A 24,773-nucleotide genomic window follows, 5' to 3' on the forward strand; every position below is an offset into this window, starting at 1 on the left:
GGGATGCTGGCAATTTATCTAATCTCTCTCAATTTCAGTTTTCTCATCAATAAAATTGGGATAATGGTGGCATTTACCCTGTAGAGTTGCTGTGAAAATGACATGCAATAATGTACATAAAATGCCTGGCAAACAGGAACTGCTTCAGTAAACCTAGCTGTCCTCACGTTCAGTCTTATTTGGGTTATACGCTCATTACCATCCGGATTAGGAGAATATTCTTGGAATGTCTGCTGTTTGATGACATCCGCGCCAAGTTCAATGTTTGAGAACAGGTGGACGGCTCCGGCCGATGCCATGGGTCCCGTGTCTGTCTCGGGGCTGCCGCCACATCCTCCTCCGGCCCCCTGAGAGCGGAGCAGAGGCCTCGGCCAGAATCTTAGGCTTCCCAAGGGAGATCCGTTCCAGTGTGAGACCAGCCTCTGCGCTTTTGCTTTTTCTTTGAAACAAGGAAAGCTTGCAAGGGATCAGCAGTTCTTCCCAGCTCATCAGAGAGCAGGGTGTCTGGGAGGTAGCTGTGATGCCATGAATACCAGGCCAACCTGGAGAACTCTAAGGAAGGCCCCGTGGTGCAATAAGGCAGTGATGCTGCTGAAGGAACAGTTGCAGGGAAATCTATGGCCCAAGGAAGGGGCCGCATGTGATGTCCACATTCCCTGGAGGCACTGCTTCCTTTCCTCCATGCCACTGCACCAACTGCCCAGCGCCTAACCCAACAGCCCCCAGAGTCAGGCTGGACCCCAAGGTCGGGTACACATGTGCTTTCAGGCACCATAACAGGTTCCTCTTGGAGTAATTCATTTGGTAAATTTTACTGAGCACCTACTATTGCACGCCCATTCTAGGAGCTGGGGTGTCTTCAGTAAACAACACCCACAAAACTCCTCTGCTGCACGTCTGCGTCTAAAGGGCTAACAAAACCCTTTGTTGGAGCCACAGTATGATCCGGTGACTTGGGCTCTACAGCTGGCCCAAAGCCCATAGCCAGCCGGAGCCTGGCCACCCGCCCCCACCCAGGGTACCCCTCCCATGGCACCTGTTCCATCAGACTTTCCAAGCCACGGCCTGGACCGCTGGTCTGCTGGTGCCAATTCTTCAGCTCAGTCGCTGGGTGTGAAATATCATAAAGTCTTTCAGGAATGTTTTGGAATCCTAGCTTCTGTAGGAGGTGGCTCTTACCGAGAATTTCTTTTCTTTTTCTTTCCAGCCCGACATGATTTCATCAGTATTTTAATGAGAAACAGAGAGCAGGCCCTGCGGGGGGTACGTCTCTCATATTTTGCCCCCCCCCTTTGTCATCTCCTGGGATGCCCCTCTCCCATGTCCTCTTAAGCTCTCAGCTTTCGGTAAATTTAAGGTCGCCCCGCTCAGGACCATGTGTCCTTTTAATGTCATTTTTTGCTGGATTGTGTAGGCAACCTTTTTTATATAGGAGGTGTTCCTTTGAGATGCTGCCAACCTGATCTCATCAGAAGTTTATGAGAAAACCCAATATGCTCCAGTCCTACTGCCGTGGGGGTGCGAGCCAGCGAGCCAGATTTACCCACGGCTCCAGCACAAACAGGGCTGAGCATCTCCCGCTCCGTCCCGCACTGACTGGCTCCAGAGTGGTCTCTGGGGCTGCTCGCTCCTGCCAGAATGCTCATGACATCACTCATATTATTAATAATTACAGGTTATCCACAGATGGACGGGCAGATGGACACACAGCGACAGAGATTTGTTTAATCTCAGCAAGGCCATTTCCCGACATCTTTCCCCGTACCCACTCTTGCTGCCTCCCTGGAGGAAAAATATTAATAAAAAAAGCAAAATGTCTATGAAAGAAAAATGAAAATCCTGTTGGAGGTTTCGTCACATTCTCCCCCTTCAGGAGGAAAAAAAATGACCTGTCTCCCTTCCCTTCTTCAGCATCGTCTGTGCAACATGCTTCTTTGTGAGTCTTTGAACAGAAACCATCCCGGAAGAAAGGCACCTCGCTGTTCCTCACTCGAGGCTCAGTTCGCTCAAGCTTGACCTCCAATCCCAAATCCAGAGAGAGAGAAGGAATGAGAGTCTGACCTTACACGTCTCACCGCCTGGCCTCCAGTTACTTCCAGGTCTTCCAGAAGAGAAACGGAGCTTCCTTCTGCCTCTGGAGCTGGAACACTGGGCTCCTGTCCTTGTTCACCTTTAGAGGTGACCACCCCACGTGCTCGAGGTCTGAGGTCCTTTTGCTAGACCAATGCTGCCCTTGGCACAAACCCAAAGGAGACTTGGATATGGCAAGCTGCCAGCCAGCTGACCCTAAGAGCTCTGAAGGGAAGAAACTTCTGGACCTCGCAGTAAGGTGGTCCGAATGTTCATCTCTCACGTTGTTACTAGCTGCGCTTATGGCCCACACTCCACACTTGCTCAGATTTTGTCCGAAGCATCGTTGTCCTTTATCCCTCAGTCTCCTCACTCTTTCCTGCTGCTCCATCTCATCCCCGGCTCCAAACAAGGGGTGCGTGTGTGTGTGCTAAGTTGCTTCAGGGTCGTGTCCAACTCTCTGAAACCCCATGGACTGTAGCCCACCAGGCTCCTCTGTCCATGGGATTCTCCAGGCATGAATACTGGAGTAGGTTGCCGTTTCCTCCTCCAGAGGATTTTCCCGACCCAGGGATCAAACCCACATGTCCTACGTCTCCAGCCTTGGCAGGTGGGTTCTTCACCACCAGCGCCACCTGGAAAGTCTCACCCCCCAAACACTGCCCAACAGTGAACCCAGAGGTAATAAAAATGTGACAATCTCCTCTCCTTGTGCCAGAGAACATGATGTCTCTCCTGTTCAGTTCTGGTTAATCTCTTCATCTGAGTACAAAATGTTTACATCTTGTGTTCTAGGATCTTAAAGGACAGAATCCTAAGAACTTTGCACATTGTTGAGCCAGACCTACCAGATGCTTAGATGCCCAGTTAGCACTTCTTAGCCTTATGGACTCTGGACTCCTCATATATGTGGCTGTGGATTAAGAAACACATCTGGTATATTTGCAGCTGGAGTAAACAAGACTTAATCATGGCATCTTCCAACTGGAAAACAATTTTCAGAAAACAGCTCACCTTCTGAGTATCCCTACACAAAATGTGTTGGGGCAAAAGAGTTACTGATCATTTTTTAAACACCCAGGTATTTGACTGTGTCACCCACCTTGTGCTGTGTTCCTGCCAAGGCTCTCCATGTGTGAAAAGACCACCTGGCCATCAGAGACTTGGCCACTGGTCTTGGATACAACTCGTGCACACCTGGACTAAAACTGCCAAACAGTTCCTTATTTCCCAGACTCAGAAATACTGTGTCTTTCGAGGGTTCATCACAATCCCATGATTATCAACTGAACCTGTAGTTTTTCTCTGATAAAACCCAACCCATATAAAATGCTTGAAAGGTTGCCAAACAGCCATGTTTTAGAATGTGCCAGTTCTCAACAGTGTGGTCTGCATTCATATAGAATGCCTGCTGCATAGTCACTACTTAAGAAATGCATTTGTCTTCAATAAAAAAAAGCTGCATAAATATATAAAAATGTGGATTCCATCCTCCAAGTGAAATATCCCTCATCCCAGTGCAAAGGGCAGGGTCATGTTGAAATGAGTTAATGGCGGAGAGAGAAAGCCACCTGGCTGTCCTGTTGATGCAGACAGCACACAGCTTATTAAATATTGAAACTCTTTAGAAAGATCTGCCGACCACCGAGTCCAAATCATCTGTGGTGACTGAAAATAGGTGATTTTTGCAAATCACACCCAGCCATACCTGCCTGCTCAGCTGAGGCACAAGCCACCAGCATCGGGTCATTTTTCCGATGGCACAAACAGGTTTATGCCACCACCTCCCCAGTATTATCAACCAGCAGAGACATGTGCAGACCAGTCGGCCAGGCTGAGGCTCTGGTCTGAGGCCAGCCACTGCTGCCCAGCTAACTGGCCCACCTGGGGCTCCTACCTTTGACCTGGGCTTCATTAGCACTGCACTTTTACCCCCTGAGCCAACGAGGCTGCTGAAATATGAATCAGCTGTCTTCTCTCAATTCCCCAGTCCACTGGCAGAGGTGCTAATGAACAGGGCAGTGGCCAAAGAGCGCAGTGGGAGAAGAAATAGATTTGGGGAAGCCACAAATTGGATAATCTACCTCTGGACAACAGCGATGTGAATTGTGATGCTGTCTATGCAAAACCACCATCCACCTACCAGGCTCCTCTGACCCCTTCTTCCAGGGTGTTCAGGCCTCCCCATCTCCACCACCCCTCTGTGCTCATCCCGCATGCCCCCCTCAGATGTTACCCTCGTGGACTTGAAACCAAGAATGTTCCACCAGTTGCAGATACCACTTATGTTTGAAAGGGAAAAAGTAAAACTGAAAAGTTGGCTGAAATGAAAATGCTTCCTCACTTCCTAACTCTAAAATCATGCATGAGTTCATCAGAGCTAAGAGTTTGTTTGCTGCTGGGCCCCAGTTCTGCAGATACCCAGTGCCTGGGCGGGTCCACCAGGGGGTCCATGCACCCTACCCCAGCCCCTGCTCCGCTGGAAAGCTTGCAGGGCCCATTCCACCCACCTGCACACATTCTCCTCAGGTCACACCATCCCCATGGTCTGGTCTCTTCCAAGCCCAGAGAACTCTGATTGCTCTTCATAAGCCAAACATTCCACTCCCTTCTGAAACCCGCTCGCATTTTGGACTGTGACCTTGCTTGCCCTTCTTGAAGCAGATGTTTTCCACATCATCACACTCCAACTCGACGAGCCTCATCTATGTAGTGGTGCTGAGGCTGGCGTGGCAATTCCATTTTTCTTAGCAGCACTCAGCCATCATCATTTATCTTAAAAATTGGCACATTCCTCCAAATACATTCATGAGAAGGTTGGGTGTCTACTCCAATGAGAGTCAGAATCTTAAAGAAAGCATCTCCACCTCCTTTTCTGCATCCTAAAGCTACCATGAAAAAAAAAAAAAGACAGGATGATGTGTTCTATAGAGGCAGAGATTTGGGGGAAATAGACATTGAAATGCATGAGGTGAAATATATCCGAAAATATAAGCTCAAAACTTCATTCCATAATGAAACAAATAGCAAGCAGAGGGAAAAATTCTAATCGCATACGTAGAGATCAAGAACATATTGCATTTCTATGTAAAACAAACTGATTTCTCACAACTCAGAAAGAAATTAGAATTATTCATTCATAACTTCATAGATGAGGTTTTGCGTCTAACATCCCACTAATCCCTGTTTTCATCACAACTGCGAAAGAAACAGCCAAGCTTTTTACTTTGGGGACATCTGCAATTCTCAGGGGGAGAAAGAGGTGGATTCGGCCTATTTTGTTAAGTGTATCATCAATAATTCTGGGCTAAGGCCATATGCCCCAGTTCCCCTCGAGAAGCAATGTAACAGAGTCCCCCATGGCCTACAGCACTGTGCACATGGACTCTGCTCCAGAGGGGCGAGGCCACCATGAGCCCACTGCCAAGGACAGGAATATCCAGACATCAGAGGTTGACTTCTTGGCTTCAACCAGGCAAGTGGAACTGAGCTACATTAGATGATGGCTCCTGACTTAAAGGAAAGCAGCCTCGTCTTCAAAAGGTGAAGGTCTGCTTACCATCCCCTCCAGAATAAACCACATCATCTGCAGAGAACACTGGCTCTGAAGAGTCATTGCCCATCTGTGAGGCTATCAGAAGTCTCTATGTCCAATAAAAAGTATCAGGGACCCCCTGCCTCGAATAACCAGTACCCCGAAGTGAGACAAGGAAATATCCCTCTGCCATGCTGAGAAAACACTGTCAGCAGGGGCCAAGAACCCATGCATGTGGGAGATGTGGCCTGCCAAGATCTTCTTATTGCTTCACTTGGGTTGCTGATTCAAGTTTAAATCAACAAAGACATTGTGTGTGTGTGTGTGTGTGTCCATGTGCCTGCGCAAGTGTGCATATATATGCATTTTTATGCACATATTCCAACAAGGAGGAGGTGGTTGAAGACAGTTTTAACTGGCCTGAGATCTCTGCCTGGACTCCTGCAGCCTGGAGGCATCCATGCCTTCCTTCCTGGGGTGGAGGAGGGGGAGATGGGGAACTCTGATCACAGGTTTCTGCTTCTTTTTCAAATCTCCTCTAAAATCAACTGGCAAGGCAGGTTTCCACCATTCCTTGGATGAGATTCACAGCAGCAGTGAAGCTGCTCATTCGTGCCCGACTTCTTGCGACCCCATGGACTGTAGCCTGCCAGGCTCTTCCATTGATGGGATATTCCGGCAAGAATACAAGAGTGGGTTGCCACTTCATTCTCCAGGGGATCTTCCTAATCCAGGGATCGAACCCAGGTCTCCCACATTGCAGGCAGACTCTTTACCGTCTGAACCACTGGGGAATCCTGTAAGTTCACAGATGGCTTTAAATCCAGGGCTACATGTTATAGAAGCCAGTTTCCTGGAACCAGAGGCCACCATGAAAGCAATCACCCTATGCTTGCTGCTCTGTAAAGACCCTGAAGTCCACATGGGTCACCCAGGTCAGCCATCCTCAATGATTCATAACTGTGACTGGTTCCCATAGTCATTCACAAATCGCTCCAAACGGGGAGGGATGACCCCTGCCCCTCCCCGCACCACAAGACACACCTAGTTCTTATTGGTGGAAAGTTTCAGATCATTCCAAAGAAGTACACTGGCTTAAAGTTGAATATCATTTGTAGACACAAAATTTATTTTATAATACTAAAGATAAGAACTGACTTTTCAAAAACCATGCCAGAGTCCAACTAGACAGAATGTTCTTCAGATATGTTATTGGTGACTTGTGTCCTTTCAAGGATGCTAGAGTCCTAACCCCTGTCCCTGTGACCTTGTTTAGGAACAGGCCCTCAACAGAGGATCAAGCGAAGAGGAAGCCATGAGGGGAGGAGTTAATCCATCCTGACTCACGTCCTTACAGAAAGGGGAAGTTTGGATACAGCCGCAGACAGAGGGAAGACAACTTGGAGATCCAGGAAGAAGGCAGAATCTCCAGGCCAGGGAGGACCCGAGCCCCCAGGAGCCAGGGGGCCTGGGGCAGACTCCCCCTCACAGCCTCGGAAGGAACCGGCCTGGATTTCAGGCTTCTGGCCTCCAGACTGAGAGACAACACATTTCTGCCGTGGAAGCCTTGAGTCTGTGGTATTTGTCTCAGCAGCTGAGCTGACTGATACAAGGTGTTTGAACGGTCCACTCCCCCGTCACAGCTATGTCCTTGGCGGATCCCACTGGCTCTGTCTCTGTTCTCTTGTGTGTGTGGCGGGGGGGCTTTCCTGTGCCCTCAAGACCCCCCTGAACTTCTGTGGGGTAATTATTAGGTGATTAGTCTTAGGAGGCTGAACGCACAGACAATGGCCAGATGACAGACGACAGTGGACTCTGACCTGTGACCCCAGCTGTGACCATCCCAGGAAGCCAAATCACAGCCTCTGCCATCATCAGCCCAGAACAGTCAGAGCGGGTCAGTAACTGCCAGCTTGCATGATCTTGGCCCCCACTTCCGATGCAGAACCAACCAGAGAAAGTCAAATATGCTCCCCAGTCTCATCACATGGGATGCTCAGCTTCCAGGAAGCTGCCTCCAGCTTTCCCAGACTCAGTCGGGGTACACCTGGAGCCCACCCCCCGCAATGGCTTTTCTACCATAAAGCTTTTCTGGTCCTCCACCTCCTCTGAGTCTCTGCCAAACATAAGGGACGGTGGCTGAGCCCCTTGCTAAAGCCACCTCTGAACAGTCTCTCAACTTTGTTCTCTTTCGGGTGGTCCTCGTTTCTCTCTACAGACTGACTCCCACATTATGTCACATGTTCCATAGGGGGAAGCACATTATAGGTTTCAGGAAATAATTTCTGAATGGTATTAATGTAAAAATGAATGTACAGTACATTGACATGACAAAAAAATAAATATCTGTTGAATGAGTAAATGGGTTTTACCTAGCTTGGTATCTGGGAGGAAAAAAACACCGAAGAATATGAAATACCACCACGAAATGTATTATTGAAGTGTGATTGTGTTTGGTACTCTGGGCTTTGGTCAAACTGGGGGAAATGGCCAGATTGTGAGTTTCCATTTTCCAACATAACATGCATTATTCTTTCAGCCTTATTTATTGTGGTATTTTTCAAATTATAATAAATTTGCTTTCTTCTGAATATTCAGATGCTTCAAAAGGTACCCAAAGGATGCAATTAGCCCCTGGGGAAATATGCTATTATGTGCACATATCATGTTTTGCATAGGCTTTCCATCATCTACATAATTTATGTGCTTCTGCATAATTTTGCCTCTTTTTATGTTTTCTATGTGTTTGTGAGATAATCTAGAAGTCAGTTTCCTACCATCACGCACACAGAAAGAACTCAAGTCAGTTCCTTCACCCAATCTGCTTTCCTTCCAATGAACCCTCTTGCAGAAACCTCAGGAGACAGTTGCCTTTCATAGGCACCAAACATCAAGGCAGGAAAAAAGTGGAAGGTTCAGGGAGCTTTCAGGAATGAAACGGAACCTTGTCCATTTTCACATTCTTCTGGGTATTCACTGGGGTCTCTGATGGATGGTGCTAGCGTTTTAAAGCTCTTTAAACTGTTTATAATCCTCACTTTGGTTTTGAAACAGAAAAATAATGCCAAAATTAATGGCTTTTTAAAGCTTCTGATGTGAGTTGGTTGCATACAAATTTCCCTAAAACTGAGAAAGTCCCTCATCAAGGGAACAGGTAAGTTGAACACAGCTCTGGTTGATTTTCCCTTCTCAGCTGCCTTTTCTGTTTTCCATAGATTTAATTTCTGTCTCTCTGTGTCTTCTTTGCTGCTCGAACCTCCTTACAGAGCGGTTGTGGTGTATGGATTTGAAGTGCCTTCCTGAGTGGTGACTCCAAGTGGAAAGCAGGCTTTGTCTACAAGGTCAGCCCTACAACCATCCTTGCCAGTCATGCCAAAATTTTCCTAAGCCTCCTTTGTCATGAAGAAATAGTGATATAAACTTAATACCACACACGCCCTTCTCTGGGCCAAAACCTGGAGGTAAGGCAGGTCAGAGTTTTAGAAATTACCCTACAACTTGCTTCATTCATATAGACGGAAAAATGGAGATGAGGGGAGGTCTGAGAGGACCATCCCCACAAGACTGAGTGATGGAGGAAGGTGTCAGTGTCTGCAGGAGTCCCTGAACTTTCTGACTCTCTGTCTAGACCTATTTTGGAGGGAAATCTGGGTGAGAGTGGCTTTCACTAATCCACACACATCAGGGCCAGGCTGTGATACACACTGCAAGAAAGCAGACAGCTGTGGGAGAGGGCACTGCCCCCAAGGACCAGAGCACAGGGCTGACCACAGGTACCCAGAGCTCTTCCAGGTACCCATGAACATGATACATCTCACTGCTCCCCAGTCTGGGACATGAGACCCTGAGCAGTTAGACATGGCTGGAGAGACCCCCAAGGCCAACCCCTGTACCTTTTACCCTCTCTATCTACATAATCTTTGCAAAGCCACACCCAGAAGCCCCCCAAGAAAGGCTGAGCAGATGGTACCAGAAAAATAGTAGATAGATACTAGGACATGTTTTTTTTTTTTCCCCTGAACATTCTTAGCAATCAAACAAACAAACAAACAAAACAAATTCCTATCAGAGCACAATGAATACTTGTCACACTGAAAGTGGAGCTCAGGTTAAAAGGAATGTTGGTTCAAAATTTATAATTTCTACAGGATAAATATCAGCATCTGTAAATGCCAGGGAAAACACTCACAGAACTGACAAAAGTGAGGCATCCAAATGAAAAATATATCCTCCTTGTCACAGCATGAAGCACTGCCAAAGAATCAACCAAGGGAGGAAAACACATCACTTACATTGGCATCATTAATATCAGGCATCTGGAAATCATGCCAGAGATGAGAACCAAGGGTCCAAAGCAATCCATCCTCAGAACTGTAGACTATGGGGTCTTGCCCCAGGTCCCACTAGTATCAGCACAGATGTGTGAGCTGAAGAGGCTGCTACTTCCTTTGGGAACCCTTCTGCATGCTACTGACCCTGGACCACTGTTCTCCACTCTTTCTCCTTCCAGGTGCTACCTTTGGCTCAAGCATCACTCTGTCTCCTCTCACATTTCTGCCTTTTCTGATTGTTCTCTTCCTCTCCAGCTCTCCCAACACAGCATCTTCATTCTGATAGAGGTTCTTTCTTATGTAAGCTACAGAATGTTCAAGGCCCTTTCTCACTTTAATACCCAGATCAACTGTCCTCCTGGTGTGAATGAGCAAACTGAGCCTTGGGGAGAAGGGAAAGGGGGCTGGTTGAGGAAAGGAAGGGGAAATCAGAGTCCAGACTCAGCTGGACTCAATACGACACTTACAAACCTTCCAACTGAAGAGTCACTGTCTTTTAGTGATAATAGAGAAAGTGCCTGCATGCCCACACGTTTTTAAAAAATTAGCTTTTTTTTTTTTTGAGCAAAGTGGTGATCTCAGCACAGGTGTCTAATTACTCATCTCACTGAGACACTGCTGAGGTATGTGCTGTGCTTAGTCACTCAGTCCTGTCTGACTCTTTGTGATCCCATGGATCGTAGCCCACCAGGTTCTTCTGTCCATGGGGATTCTCCAGGCAAGAATACTAAAGTGGGTTGCCACGTCTTCCTCCAGGGGATCTTCCCAACCCAGGCATCAAACCCAGGTCTCCTGCACTGCAGGCAGATTCTTTACCATCTGAGCACCAGAGCCACCAGCCAGCCAAAGTATAAAAGGAGACTAAAAATAGTAAATAAACTAGATGTGTGTCTTATCCTCCCACAATCCTTGCATTTGACAGGAGCTGGCACACGTGTACCTACAGGGCACATTCCATCTGGAAGGAATCTCTCATGTAGATCACAATTTAGCAAAGGCCCTCCTGCAAGGACCCATAGTTTATCCAACTAAGCAAAATCAGCAGAGGAGAGGACTGGCAGCTGAAGCAACAGGCAGCATATAAGTGGCACCAAGATGTCACTGAAGGAATTCTGTTTCCATCAAGAATTCACACACTGTTTAGGAGTAGAAGTTGGCAGAGAGTGAGGTACTAAAGTCTACCCTGAGCTATAGTAGCTCTCATGAACTATTGAATTATAAAAACAAATTACAAGGACTTCCCCAGCAGTCCAGGGGTTAAGATTTCATGCTTCCAATGCAGCGAGTGTTGGTTCAATCCCTGGTCAGAGAACTAAGATCCCACATGCAGGATGGTGCAACTAAACACACACACACACACACACACACACACACAAATTATGTAAATAGCTATTTTTTTAAATTTGTTTCTTCTAATGCAATATAAGCTCCACACTGTCAGGAGCCATATCTGTCTCATTTCCAAGCTCAGCACCAAGTGAGGCTCATTGTCCATAAAAGGTGCAGGATCAATGCTCTAGATCAGTTCAGTTCAGTTCAGTTGCTCAGTCATGCCTGACTCTTTATGACCCCACAGACTGTAGCATGCCAGGCCTCCCTGTCCATCACCAACTCCTGGAATTTACTCAAACTCATGTCCATTGAGTCAGCGATGCCATCCAACCATCTTATCTTCTATTGTCCTCTTCTCGTCCTGCCTTCAATCTTTCCCAGCATCAGGGTCTTTTCCAATGAGTCAGCTCTTCACATCAGGTGGCCAAAGTATTAGAGCTTCAGCTTCAGCATCAGTCCTTCCAATGAATATTCAGGGTTTATTTCCTTTAGGATGGACTGGTTGAATCTCCTTGATGTCCAAGGGACTCTCAAGAGTCTTCTCCAACACCACAGTTCAAAAGCATCAATTCTTCGGCACTCAGCCTTCCTTATAGTCCAACTCTCACATCCATACATGACTACTGGAAAGACCATAGCTTTGACTAGAGGGACCTTTGTTGGCAATGCTCTAGAAAACGGAACAAATAAATGGATGAGTCCAGTGAGAAATCCTCAAGGAAAGATCTGTCTTCTGGGACTGCCCAGGGTTCCCTCTCCACCCCTCAGGGTGGGGCTGCTGATCTCTTAGAACACAATTGTATCTGCTAATGTTCTGGCTCAATAGATGAGATGAGCATTATATGAATAGTAGCACAAACACAGGGAAGGTAGAATCCACCCCTTCTCTTTATAGCCATAACCACACCTAGAGAGACATTTCTGTATTCAAAAATAAAAGAAGAGTTAAACAAAGCCCAGAGATTCTGTGATATCCAGAAACAAAAAAACTATGCGAAAAAAAAAAAAACTTACAAAAACAAACTTCAGTAAAGTTGAAGAGCACCTATTGGAGCTCTCAAAAATATCTTTACAAAATAGGAGAAGAAGTTTCAGAAACAAGAGATGAAGAATGAATAAATAACTACCAGGATGAGAGGCAGTGAATAATTCAAAGGGAGTCAATAAAGAACAAATTAAAGAAAAGAAATGATGTTGACACGGAACAAAACAGGACCTGAGGCTCTAAATGAGGCAAGTGATCTGGCAAGTAAACATCAGATCCAGAAAGGATTTATGACCTTCCAAGGAATGAGGGAAGAAGGACAAAATAATTAATATCATGAGAGAGAATATGACAGATGAGAAGGGCAGAGAATGGAGATGGGATGTGTAGATGGTTGCTTTTCATGAAGAAAAGCCCAGGATAAATGGAACAGAAGCAAAATAAATCTTCTTAAAGATGGAGGGGGAAAAAAAAGCTTGAATCTAAAGTCTGAAATAGATTTCCAGTAGCAAAACTGGATTTACACTAAATAAAACCCCATAGAAATACACTGATAATAGCCTCAAGTTTTAAGGTTAAATAAAAAATGTGACAAGCATGCATGAAGGAAACAGAAGCAAAATTGAAAAGAAGTTACTTACAGAGAGTAAGTGAGGTTGGCCTCAGATTTCTCCTTTGTGACATTAAATGTCTTTATATCTTTGAGATATTTGGAAGCCCAAGAACACAGAAAAGATTCTAAAATAGATTGATAAGACATTACTATACAACTGGAAATAAATAGACAATTTTTTATACTTGATATTTACAGAGAATATGCTTTCATATGCACTTTTACATTAATTTAATTTAATTTAAAATTGAATATAAAAATTTAACGCAAAATTTTAATTTAAAATCTAAAATTTTAAAAAGGCAGTCACTTTCAGAGTTAAAGTTTATCAATAAATAAGAAAGATCAACATGGAAGATTCTGTTACCAGTAATGGTGACTGAATCATTGGGATTAACTCTGATTGAAAACAACAAACTCTCATTAAAACAATATTTTGGTTCAAAAAATAGACATCCCCTTAAAAGCAGAGAACAATGAATGGAAATAGGGTTCCCCAGGCCATGTTCCGGAATGACTTGGAGAAGTCGGAATCACAAACCCTGAGGAGCTCGGAGGAGACCCTCTTTTGGTCCTGGGTTATTTTGATGGTGTGAGGCCAACACTGACATGGCCTTTCCATTCCCCATCTCGGGCGACTATATATAGGAAAGGGCCCATAGGGCTCAGACAAGCCTCGGGTCCTTTGGAGGCTGTGATCCCTGAGCAACTGTGTATTGATACATATCAGTGCCCCAGGCCCGGGCGGGACGAGGAAGATCAGACCAGAGTGTGGGGATAATATACGGTATTTGCTTTTTCTCCTTCTGATTCACTTCACCCTGTGCGATAGTCTCTCGGTCCATCCAGGCCTCTATAAACATATGGACATCAAGGGGTAGGGCGAGTGAGTGGGAGACAGGGATTGGCATATAAACACTATTGATGTTATGGATAAAATAGGTAACTAGTGAGAACCCACTGTGTAGCTCAGGGAACCCTACTCAGGGCTCTGTGGTGACCTAAATGGACAGGAAATCCAAGAAAGAGAGGGTATACGTATATGTCGAGCTGATGCACTTTGCTCTGCAATAGAAACTAAAACAACCTTGTAAAGCAATTATATTCCATTTTCTTTTTTTTTTTTTAAAGAACATGGGAAGCTGGCATCTCCCTGAGGAGGGCACAGTCACACAAAGAGTAAATATTCACAGGGCCACACAAGGAAATAAGCAAGATGTGTAAGGACGCACAGAAATCTATGAGAACAGAAGCAATCCTTACAGACCTTGGTGCTGGAATTATCAAACAGAGAACTTACCCTTCCCATGCTTCCCACGGTTAAAGGACCAAACAACAAGATGGAAACCTTCAGAGAATTAGAAAATAAAAATAAGAGGACAGAGCTGATTTGAAAAAGGACCAGAGAGCTTCTAAAAATGAAAGATGAAATGACTAAAAATTTAACAAAACCAATAGACACACTTGGCAGCAGAATGGATGATAGACAAAGAGAATCAGTGAGCAATAAGGAAAATAAAAAGCAAAATCCAGACCGAAGACTGGCACACACGTCAGGAGGGAGGGTCAGGAGTGTGGGGAACACATGCATAGTCAGACAAGCACGCATATGCATGACCGGAGATCTAGAGGTAGAGGAGAAGAGGAAGAACTGGAAATATCTTGAGATCAGGAGTGAGAAGCTTCCAAAACCAGCGGAAGACCCCAATCCACAGACTCAAGAGGCCAAAACAATCTCAGATACGAAAAACAAAGAGAAATATCTAGAAAAGTCAAGTGACCCTGCAGAGAACTAAAGACAATAAACATAATTTAAGAGAAACTAAGGAACGAAGGTAACTTTCCCCTGTGAAAGGTCTGCAGTGCAAGAGTGAGTTTCTGGGCAAATACAAGTGACATAGTGACAATAATTATTTCTGTTGTTGCTGTTGTTTAGTCACCAAGAGGTGTCTGATGCTTTGGGACCCCATGGACTATAGCATACCTGGCTTCCCTGTCCTTCCCTACCTCCGGGAGTTTGCTCAAATTCATGTCCGCTGAGCTGGTGATACCATGCAACCATCTCATCCTCTGTCATCCCTTCCTTCTCCTGCCCTCAATCTTTCCCAGCATCAGGGCCTTTTCCAGAGAGTCAGTTCTTAGCATCAGGTGGCCAAAGTATTGGAGTTTCAGCTTCAGCATCAGTCTTTCCAATAAATATTCCAGGTTGATTTCCCTTAGGATTGACTATTTTGATCTCCTTGCAGTCCAAAGGGACTCTCAAGAGTTTTTTCCAGCACCACGGTTCAAAAGCATCAATTCTTCAGTGCTCAGCCTTCTTTATGGTCCAACTCTCACATCCATACATGACTATTGGGAAAACCATAACTTTGATTATATGGGCCTTTAGTGGCAAAGTGACGTCTCTGCTTTTTAATACATTGTCTAGGTTTGTCATAGCTTTTCTTTCTAGTAGAAGGGTCTTTTAATTTCATACCTGCAGTCACTGTCCGCAGTGATTTTGGAGCCCAAGAAAATAAAATATGCCACTGTTTCGACTTTTCCCCCATCTATTTGTCATGAAGTGATGGGACCGGATGCCATGATCTTAGTTTTTTGAATGTCGAATTTTAGGCCAGCTTTTTCACTCTCCTCTTTCACTTTCATCAAGAAACTCTTTAGTCCTCTTCACTTTCTGCCATTAAAGTTGTACCTTCTGCATATCTGAGGTTGTTTATATGTCTCTGAGCTATCTTGATTCCAGCTTAGGATTCATCCAGTCTGGCATTTCACATGATGTATTCTGCATAGAAGTTAAATAAGCTGGGTGACAATATACAGCCTTGATGGACTCCTTTTATAATTTTGAATCAGTCCATTGTCCCATGTCTAGTTCTAATTGTTGCTTCTTGACCTCCATACAGGTTTCTCAGGAGGCAGATAAGGTGTCTGGTATTCCCACTCCTTTAAGAATTTTCCACAGTTTGTTGTGATATTTCTAGTGGAGATGACAGAGAAAGAGAATGAAAATTCCAACCAGGATCTAGGAAATGGTTAAAATACACTAGATTGTATATTACCTGGGAGAAGGAAAAAGATTTGGGTGAACTTTAAACTCGAATACATTAAGTCTGCATGTTGCAATTTTCAGAATAACCCCAAAAAATAAAATCTGAGAAGCTGTCCAGCTTGAAAGAGGAAAAAGCAGTGAAATGATTTTTAAAAATCCAATCTAAGGCAAGCAGGAGATAAAAAGAAAGATAAGGTCAGTGGGGAAAAAAAAGAAAAACACAGAAGAAGGTGGTAGAATTAAACTCACACATCTGTGGACAGGAGCTGCGGAAAATCTGCCCTTCCTCCCTGGAATTCCAGGATTTGCAGGTTCTTAGACTCGGCCTTCCTCTAAACAAAGGGCCCAGAGGCTGCCAAGAGAACAGATGTCCTTCTGGGTCCTCCTTCCAAACTCCAGGAATCTTAAAGGAGCAGGAATCCACAAATCCAGTCTGGAGGCTGTGCCGGTGGAGGGGGGGTGGGGGGCAGGTGGAGAGAGGAAGAAGCAGAGAAGAAACAAGTGAACTGCTTGCAAAGGTGTAAAGATGGAGAAGATGGAGGTTGGGCCGAGGCTATGGAGGCCGGGGTGTTCAGTTCTGCCCCAAACCCTGAGTACAGCAGGCAGGGGCGATGGGAAAGAGCCCAGAAAGTGACCCTGTGGGGCCTGAGGCTGCATTCTGCAGTGCATGAGAATGCCTGCTGCTTTCCCTGAGGTAGTGGGATCCGGACCCATGGTCCAGGCCTTGGCAATCCCGTGACCAGTCCCTGGATGTGGGGTGCCCTCACCAGAGGCTTGACCTGGAGCCAGGCAGCATCCTGTCTCCAAGGGCAGTTTCTGAGGAGGGCCTCCGTCATGGTTTTTCACCAGGAGCCAGCATGTCTCCCAGCTGGGGAGGGAGAGCCTCTGTCCCCATGGGGACCTGGACCCTTGGGCGGCCACTATGGTGTCCAGATCAACACGCCTGGCCACCTCCAGCCAGGTTTGACTCTGACCCTGAGCTGTGAGCCTGCCTCCCTTCCCCACCTGTCCTCTCCTCTCTCTCTTCATCCACGGCCAAAGCCTAGGCTGTGAATCGGGTCCAGGTTCAGCTCCCATCTTCCTGCCTGCGCCCCTGCAGGGCGTCACAGGGCTCACCTCTGGACTGCTGGAAGCGCAGCACTGTCTCCACCAGGGCGGTCCTGACGTGTGCAGCACACAGGCTGGACAAGGTAGATGGGAAGCGTCCCCTTCTCAGCTGGAATCCCCTGACCCTCCCAGTTTGGTTCATCAGCTGCTTCACCAAGTCTTTAAAGGCATTGCAGGGAGGCTTTCCCTCCAACAGGCCCTCAGGACAGGCTCCCCAGGAGGGTCTGAATGCAAAGAAGTATTTAAGATGCTCTCTGGTTAGCCAAGCCCCTCGGTTTTGTTTAGAATGGTTCTTTTAAGTCTGAATGCAAAGTGTTTAGAAGTGAAGGGATCAGATGCTCTGAAGCCAGAGAACGTGGGATTGTTGGGGTGAGCAGGAAGGAAGTTGAGAGCCCTCCACCACAGGCATCCGGTGGCACAGAGGTGGTGCCCTGGGCCCGGAATTCAGCCCACTCAAGCAAACTCTCTTCCCAAATATGTCTTTCCCTCCACCTCAAACTGGCCTGGAAATTTGTCTGAGTTTCTGCTGGCCATAGGGCTTCCCAGGTGGCTTAGACCATAGAGAATCTGCCCGCAATGTGGAAGACCCAGGTTCAATCCCTGGGTTGGGAAGATCCCCTGGAGGAAGGCATGGCAACTCACTCCACTATTCTTGCCTGGAGAATCCCATGGACAGAGGAACCTGGTGGGCTACAGTCCATGGGGTCACAAAGAGTCCGACATGACTGGGCGACTAACAGTTTTACTTTCAGCTGGCCACAGAATGGAAGGGATACCCCTCACCTCCCCACATTTCCTGGGACAAATCACCACTTATTTGGCAAAAGTTTCAGAGACAACACCCAGGAAGGTTCCTTGTGCAGAGCCCAAAGCCTGGCCCAGCGGGAACCAAAAAGCTGGAACAAATCAAAGAATTAAATTTTCTGTGGATCATGGGAGGGAATACCTGCTGCTTCTCCTATCTTTTATTTATTATAATTAATATGTTTAACTCATGCATCTTGCAGATGCAGGGAACAAATAACTGAGAATATAATGAATATGTTTTATTAAAAACTTCAGATGAAGTTGAAAAAAATTAGAATGTCAATTAATTACCCTAGCATCTAGTTACATAAAAGCATACAGACAGATGCTTCATAATCATTTTTAAAACAACTAGCAAAATATCTAGTTACTATATAGATTTTTTCTCATGGTTTTCTTATGGTAACAATTGTATTTCTAATACATTATGGTCAATGCAGAAGATGTCATAAGCCAACAATCAACTTGTTCGTGATTCTTTTTACATTTCCTGAAACATAAATGCCATGATCTCTACAAATCTGCCATTATTGCAGTTGTGTACAATGAGATTAGTGGTTTGAAATAATATTTTTCATAACAGTACCCAAGGCCAGAGGTTCACAGATACATCTCAGGGAGTTTTGTAAGTTACTTGAGAATTTTTTTTTTTTCTGTTGTCATGTGGCTGAAAACCGAAAAAAGAAAAGTATTTTTGTAATATGAAAACTTCTCTTTTACCATAATTTCCCATCAAAAGCCATCTCTATGGAATAAAATTTCAGTTTCCGAAGTGACTGTTTCTCTTACTGAAGTTGGTGGAATCCCCAGGGGTGTCTCAAATATACTTTGGGATTTTTCCATGGCTCTTTTTCTTACAGAATCATAATTGGATTCTGATGTCACAACTTACAGAAATAATATACTTCAAGTCAACAGAGCTTGCATGCAAGTGAATCCTTATTTGTCTCTTTTTTTAAAGAAAAAAGAGAACATTTTCACATATACATAGAAGATTATATTGGGTGTTGAATTATCGGATTTTTTAAAGTGAAAATCGTTGACCTGTGTGCCTTGGGACCTGCAATGGGCAGACTCCAAGGTGGTCCGTGATGTTCCTCATGGTGTTCACACCCTTTTGTGGGACCCCTCCCCAGCCTTGGGATGTGGGGCAACCTTGACTAACTTCTAACCAACAGAATGTGGCAAAGTGACAGGAGGCATGGATTACACACACAATCACACTGCACACCAATGTAACACTGGCCTTGCTTGGACACACTCCCCTTTGCTCGCTTTGTGAGATGGCCTATGGAGAGAGCCACATGGCCAGACCCCGAGGGTGGTCTCCAGCCAACTGCCAGCAGTAACCTTAGGCTCCCAATCCTTCTGCTGCAAGAGAATGCATGCTAACAACAAATGCATGATTTTAGAAGCAGAACGATCCCTAGCTGAGCCTTCAGATGAGACCATAGTCCTGCAAACCCACCTTGATCAAAGCCCAGACAAGGTGCACCCTTACTTTTGATGGACGGAAACACTGAGATTTAATAAGATGTCGTTCTGAGCTGTGAAGACTGTGCTAATATGTCACACAGCACTAGGGAACTAACACAAGATCTATCCATTCCTAACCTCTCTGCATCAACTGTTGAGACAATTAATCTCCGCAGCCACCTTTCAGCGAGTTCCTTTCCACTTCCAGCCCCTTTGCTCTGTTCTGCTTGCCACTGGCAAAGGCTGAGCCTCCATCTCTTGCTGCTGAAGCCCTGGGGTGTCTCCTCTTGCTACAAGGCAGAGTCTGAACTCCTAGGCTTGGCAGTCGCCACCCTCATCAGGAGAGCTGGCCCTTTCCTTCCTCTGCCGGCACATTTGCCCCATTTCTCCTCCACACCTCACACTGCTTGTCACCTTGCAACTCTGCCTCTGCTAAGTCCCCTCAGCCCTGCCCCCCATACTCCTTACATTTCTGATCTTGCCTGAGCCCCACAGGAACCTTGGGGGGTGATCATTCCCACTTTGAACAGGAAAATATAGGGGGCACCAGAATTGCCCAGGCTTACTGCTGGTGAGGGCTCTCCTGCAACTGTAACCCAGACCCGCCTCTCGTCCAGCTCTCCCTTCCCTGAGGACAGTCCGGGTCCTCTCTTCCTGGATTGGGTCCTGCAGATGAGCCCTGCAGTGAGAGGCCCTCCATCCTGAGAGGTCGGAGGCCGGGGCTGAGCTGCAGCCCTGTTCTCTGCCTTCATACCCACCCTTTTTCCTGCTCTGTGCCTGGAAGGAGAGTGGCCTTGCATGTGTTGCAGGCATCTGCAGCATTAATCCATGAGCAGGGCTGCAGGAGACCCAGAAGGTACAGGGGGAGTGGGGTCTCCAGCCTCCTCCATGTCAGGTCACCCTCTGCCTACAGCCACAGCTTCTGCTGGGCAGCCACTCCCTCTCCAGTTCTGTTGACCACTCTCCCTGCCTCCCTGGCCTAAGATTGGCCCTGTCCCTGGTGACCAGCTCAGGATCCATCCCCTCCCTTAGGTTCCCCGAGCTCTGCCCACGGTGGACACACGCTCCCTTCATGAAACTCTGCTCAGTCTCTCCAGATTGAATCTACCCCCTGTTTCCCAGCAAGCCTGCCGCAGGGCCCCACTGGGCTGAGCCTGGGACCCCTCTCTGGCTTAGAAAGATAGCTTGGGCTCCTCTGTGTCTGCCCAGAGAGAGCACAGCCCCTTTCACTGACACCCTTCCTCTCCAGGAGTTATGGTGCTGCCTGACCTGGTGCCACCTGCCGCCAGGACTCCTGCATCTCCTCCAGAGCATCATGGAGGCTTCCCAGGGGCCCAAGGCGGCTGCAGGTGTGGCTGCATGCCTGTGCATGTGTGCAGAGCCAGCAGCCTCCTGCTCTTTACCATAGAGGCACCTAGACTATGAAAGAGCTGTTTTGTTCATTATTATCTGCTGGAGTATCTTTAACATAACTCCAACAGATCCCAGGAAACGTGATCTTGAAAAAGAGCTGGTACAGTAATTAAAGGTCGTATTGAGAACATCATTAACGTCAATGACCCAGTCCGTTAGCAGTTTAACTGCCTTTTACCTTAACATGATTATATTCAATGAAATTCTGATGATGTTAAACAAGTGAGAACAGTGAGAACACACAGTCTCAGGCTGTGCTCTCGTACACAGCACCTCCCCCGTAGTCAGATGGCTGGGACACCTCACACAGCTGGCCGTGTGGCGGGACTCCAGCAGCAAGCCCCAGCCACAGAACGCCAGCTCAGCTGCATTCCCATGTATACAACAAATACTCCTGAATAAACCCGGTAAATCCAACAACTACAGTGGTTCCTGCGGCTCTGTCAAGACACCTGTTCACTGAATTGCCAGAGAAAGTCAAGTGCTGATTCTCAGCTAGTGCGGTGAGGGATTTGTACTGGATGAAGTGGATTTACGGTCAAGTGGCTCCTCTGAGAGGCCAGATGGACTCTGGCGTGGACCACAGGGAAGAGCTGGGGTTGCCCTCACTGGTTGTGTGGTGCTGAGTCCCCGTGAATCCTGGGAGTGCATACCAGCCCTACACACTGGAATCCATAGGGACAATCGCAAAATCCAGAAAACATGCCCCTCACTTGCCCAGACAGAGGTGAGTCACCCCAGATGGTAGAGATTGCCTAAGTGCTGCGTGACCGATCTGTTCTCAGGAAGTGATGACCTCTTTCTGTGTTATGTGGCACTCCTGAGCCAGCAGATGGTTTGGCTTTAAGGGGAAGCATCTTTATCCCTGAGGGTCCCTTGGACTGCAAGGAGAACAAACCAGTCAATCCTAAAGGAAATCAGCCTTGAATATTCATTGGAAGGACTGATGCTGAAGCTGAAGCTCCAATCCTTTGGCCACCTGATGAGAAGAGCCAACTCATTGGGAAAGACTCTGATGCTGGGAGAGATCAAAGGCAGGAGGAGGAGGGGATGACAGGATGAGACGCTTGGATGGCATCACTGGCTCAACAGACATGAGTTTGTGCAAACTCCAAAAAATAGTGAAGGACAGGGAAGCCTGTTGCAGTCCATGGGGTTACAAAGAGTTGGACACAGCTTAGCAACTGAACAATGAACAGCAATGCTTAGACTAATCCAGGCAACATTCTTAGTGAGTTTACATTCTATTTCTCTGCAGTAAACCATCCAGATGACTGTTTTCCTAGACAAAAAAGGTAGAAATAGACAAGCTCCAGAATAGCCTGTGACTTTAAGTCCTTCTAGTCCACGTGTCCCTCACTTCCAAAGGCTCCAAGTATGTCCCTTCTTTGAGCACAGTTAAGATGACATTTTGTAGCCTCTCTTACACCCAGGTGCAGCCATGTGACTGTCTCTGCCGTGAAACCTGATCTGCGTAGGCAATACCTGGACTTGGCATGTAAACCCACGTTCTTCTGTCACTCAGCTCTGTCTGGCCAGTTGTGACATTCCTGCCTGGCCGTGGAGCAGCCCGCGTGCAGCTCTCACCCTGAAACCACGGCCACCTGACCTTGGCGCTCCATCAGCATGGTCACACCAGCAAGAAATCAACTCCTGCTGTCGTTAAGTGTCTCGGATTTTAGCCGTTGGTCACTCCAATAAGGTCCAAGGTCCATGGAGACAATACAGCTTCTTTCACTCGAAGCTGAGGTTCAGAAGCTCAGATTGTTTAACCGAAAGCATCTCTGGGTGGGGACAAGCCTTCCCGTCAGCCCTCTGTCCTGGCAGCCTGCCCTCTCATGCACAGAGCTCTCTGAGCTCACGCTGGCCATGGAGTTAGCAAACCTGATGACCGGCTGGCAGGACTGGGTACTCGAGGACACATAAGGCCAGCTCTGACCCTGAGGACCCCCCACCTGAAAGCGCATTATGATCTGCGGCAGTTTTTTCCTGCCCACCCTTTATTTCCTTGGGTATCTGCTCTCAGTATCTAGTGCCCTGCAGGCACTGAGGCAAAGGTGTTCCGACAAGAGACATCATGTTACAAACAAATGCATCCATCATTCCTAAATAACTGTTCTCTTGGACCCAGTATACCTCAGCAGGGCACGCCTCCTTGCCTTTTCCATCGGACGCACAAGTAACCTTTACATTTCAAGCCTCTGAGATCTGGGGCAGCTGCTTCTTCAGCACAACCTGGTCCATCCTACCCGACTCCTCCTTTCAGAGACTATTCACCCAACTCTGAACCACCCGTGGTGGTTTAGTGGCTAAGACATGTCTGACTCTTTGTGACCCCATGGACTATAGCCCGCCAGGCTCCTCTGTTCATGGGATTTTCCAGGCAAGAGTCCTGGAGTGGGTTTCCGTTCCCTTCTGCAGAGGATCTTCCTGACCCAGGGATAGAACCCATGTCTTCTGCATTGGCAGGTGGATTCCTTACCAGTGAGCCACCAGGGAAGCCCTGAACCTGAATCGCCCAACTGGAATCAATTCTCTTCCCTGTCTATTTCCAGAGTGTGGCTCAGATGATAAAGAATCTACTTGCAGAGCAGGAGACCCAGGTTTGACCTCTGGGTCAGGAAGATCCCCTGGAGAAAGGAATGGCCACCCATTCCAGTATTCTTTCCTGGAGAATTCATAAATGGAAGGAGCCTGGTGGGCTACAGTCCATGGGGTCGCAAGAGTTGGACACGACTTAGCAACTAAACCACCATGTATATATGTACAAATTGCACACTAAATATGTATTTGTTTGGCTTGCTGCTTTTATTCATCTTTTTATCCCCAGGACCTGGTACTGAGGATGGGCTGTGACAGGGACTTGCTGAATCCATCTCAATTCCCAGATGAAGCAGGCCCTCGGGTGCAACAGAGGCCACCTGTTTAAACACATCCAAACAGGCTGTCTCGCTCCCTGGCATAAGCCTCGGGGACGTTCTCATTCTGGAACAAAATGTCAAGGTGTTTGTGATTCAAGTTACGGGTCTTGCATGCTTCGGTCTATGCCAGGAGCACAATGGAAAATGGAGACTCTGGGAAAATAGCATCCTTCCCAGAGTGAAGGGATGGGAAGGGTGAGAGCCAGGCTTTAAAGTGCTCGGTGACGAGCCTGAGCCATGGCATGCCTCCTACAAGCCACGGCAGCTGTGCACCGGCTCCTCGGCCCATCCTGGTGCCAAGCGCTGGCTCCCTGGGTGGTGTGCCGTGGCGTGACATTATTGTCTGTGACAGGGACGCTGAGGGAGGACGACCGTCTCCTGCATGGAAGCTTGTGTGAGTGGAGAAGGTTAAGAGCAGCTGTCAGCATCGGGTCAAGATGCCAGCGAGACCGCAGCCCTGTCCTCAGACAACCACAGCCTAAATGCAGAAGCCATGTGTGTGCAGGGTCCAGGTCTGCTTGCAGCCAGCGTGGACCATCCATCCCCTCATCCACCCACAGGGAGGTCTAACAAGATTGGCAGCTTAGACTCAACCCCGTGCCCACCACAGACATCCCAGGGCAAAATTGAGCGTGTGCCACTGTTTGCTTTACTGAGCTCCACGAGGTCATCGCTGGTCCCACAGGGCTCTCAGCTTCCAGGTCTGAGACCCCTAAAATACCTAGGGGACAACTGCTAATTCACAGTTCTATATATTTTTTTCTTCTCTTTGGTCAGGGGCATGTGTCACAGCTAACTCCTTGCTAATAGGAGTGTGCCAGGGTGAGATTTGTACTATCACAGCACGAGGAAGAGTCGCGAGTCCCTTGTGGGAAAGGTGAGACCCCCCCACTTCCACCAGGGCAGGAGTCTGGGGGTCTGAGGAGGCTGGGTGGCAAGATAGAGTGGAGATGGGGGGAGTCAGCTGTGTGCAGGACAGCGACAGGGTCCAAACCGGTTCAGTCAGGGAAAGTGGAAGCAAGAAGTGGGAGCGTGGCCAGCAGGGCAGGGATGCCGAGCCCAACGCGGAGGGGTTCAGGCTTCCCCTGGGCACGGGGCGGAGGGATGTGTGGGCCAGTACTGCTGATACTGCTT

The 24,773-nt window shown here is 47.2% G+C and overlaps 1 long non-coding RNA gene across 1 annotated transcript in view; it reads right to left on the reverse strand.

Annotated features, from left to right (window-relative positions):
• Window positions 1-11,320: 11,320 nt before the first annotated feature.
• LOC145533115 (uncharacterized) overlaps window positions 11,321-24,773 on the reverse strand; it is a 66,611-nt gene continuing 53,158 nt past the window's right edge. The window contains exons 2-4 of the long non-coding RNA XR_014073871.1: window positions 16,165-16,355; window positions 14,851-15,843; window positions 11,321-11,938 (exon numbers count right to left, since the gene is read on the reverse strand). This is a non-coding gene — a long non-coding RNA (uncharacterized LOC145533115). The remainder of the gene's footprint in view (window positions 11,939-14,850; window positions 15,844-16,164; window positions 16,356-24,773) is intronic.

The sequence above is a fragment of the Giraffa tippelskirchi genome, chromosome 2 (genome assembly GCF_054371585.1).
Source record: "Giraffa tippelskirchi isolate mGirTip1 chromosome 2, T2T-mGirTip1v1.2.pri, whole genome shotgun sequence".
NCBI lineage: Eukaryota > Metazoa > Chordata > Mammalia > Artiodactyla > Giraffidae > Giraffa > Giraffa tippelskirchi.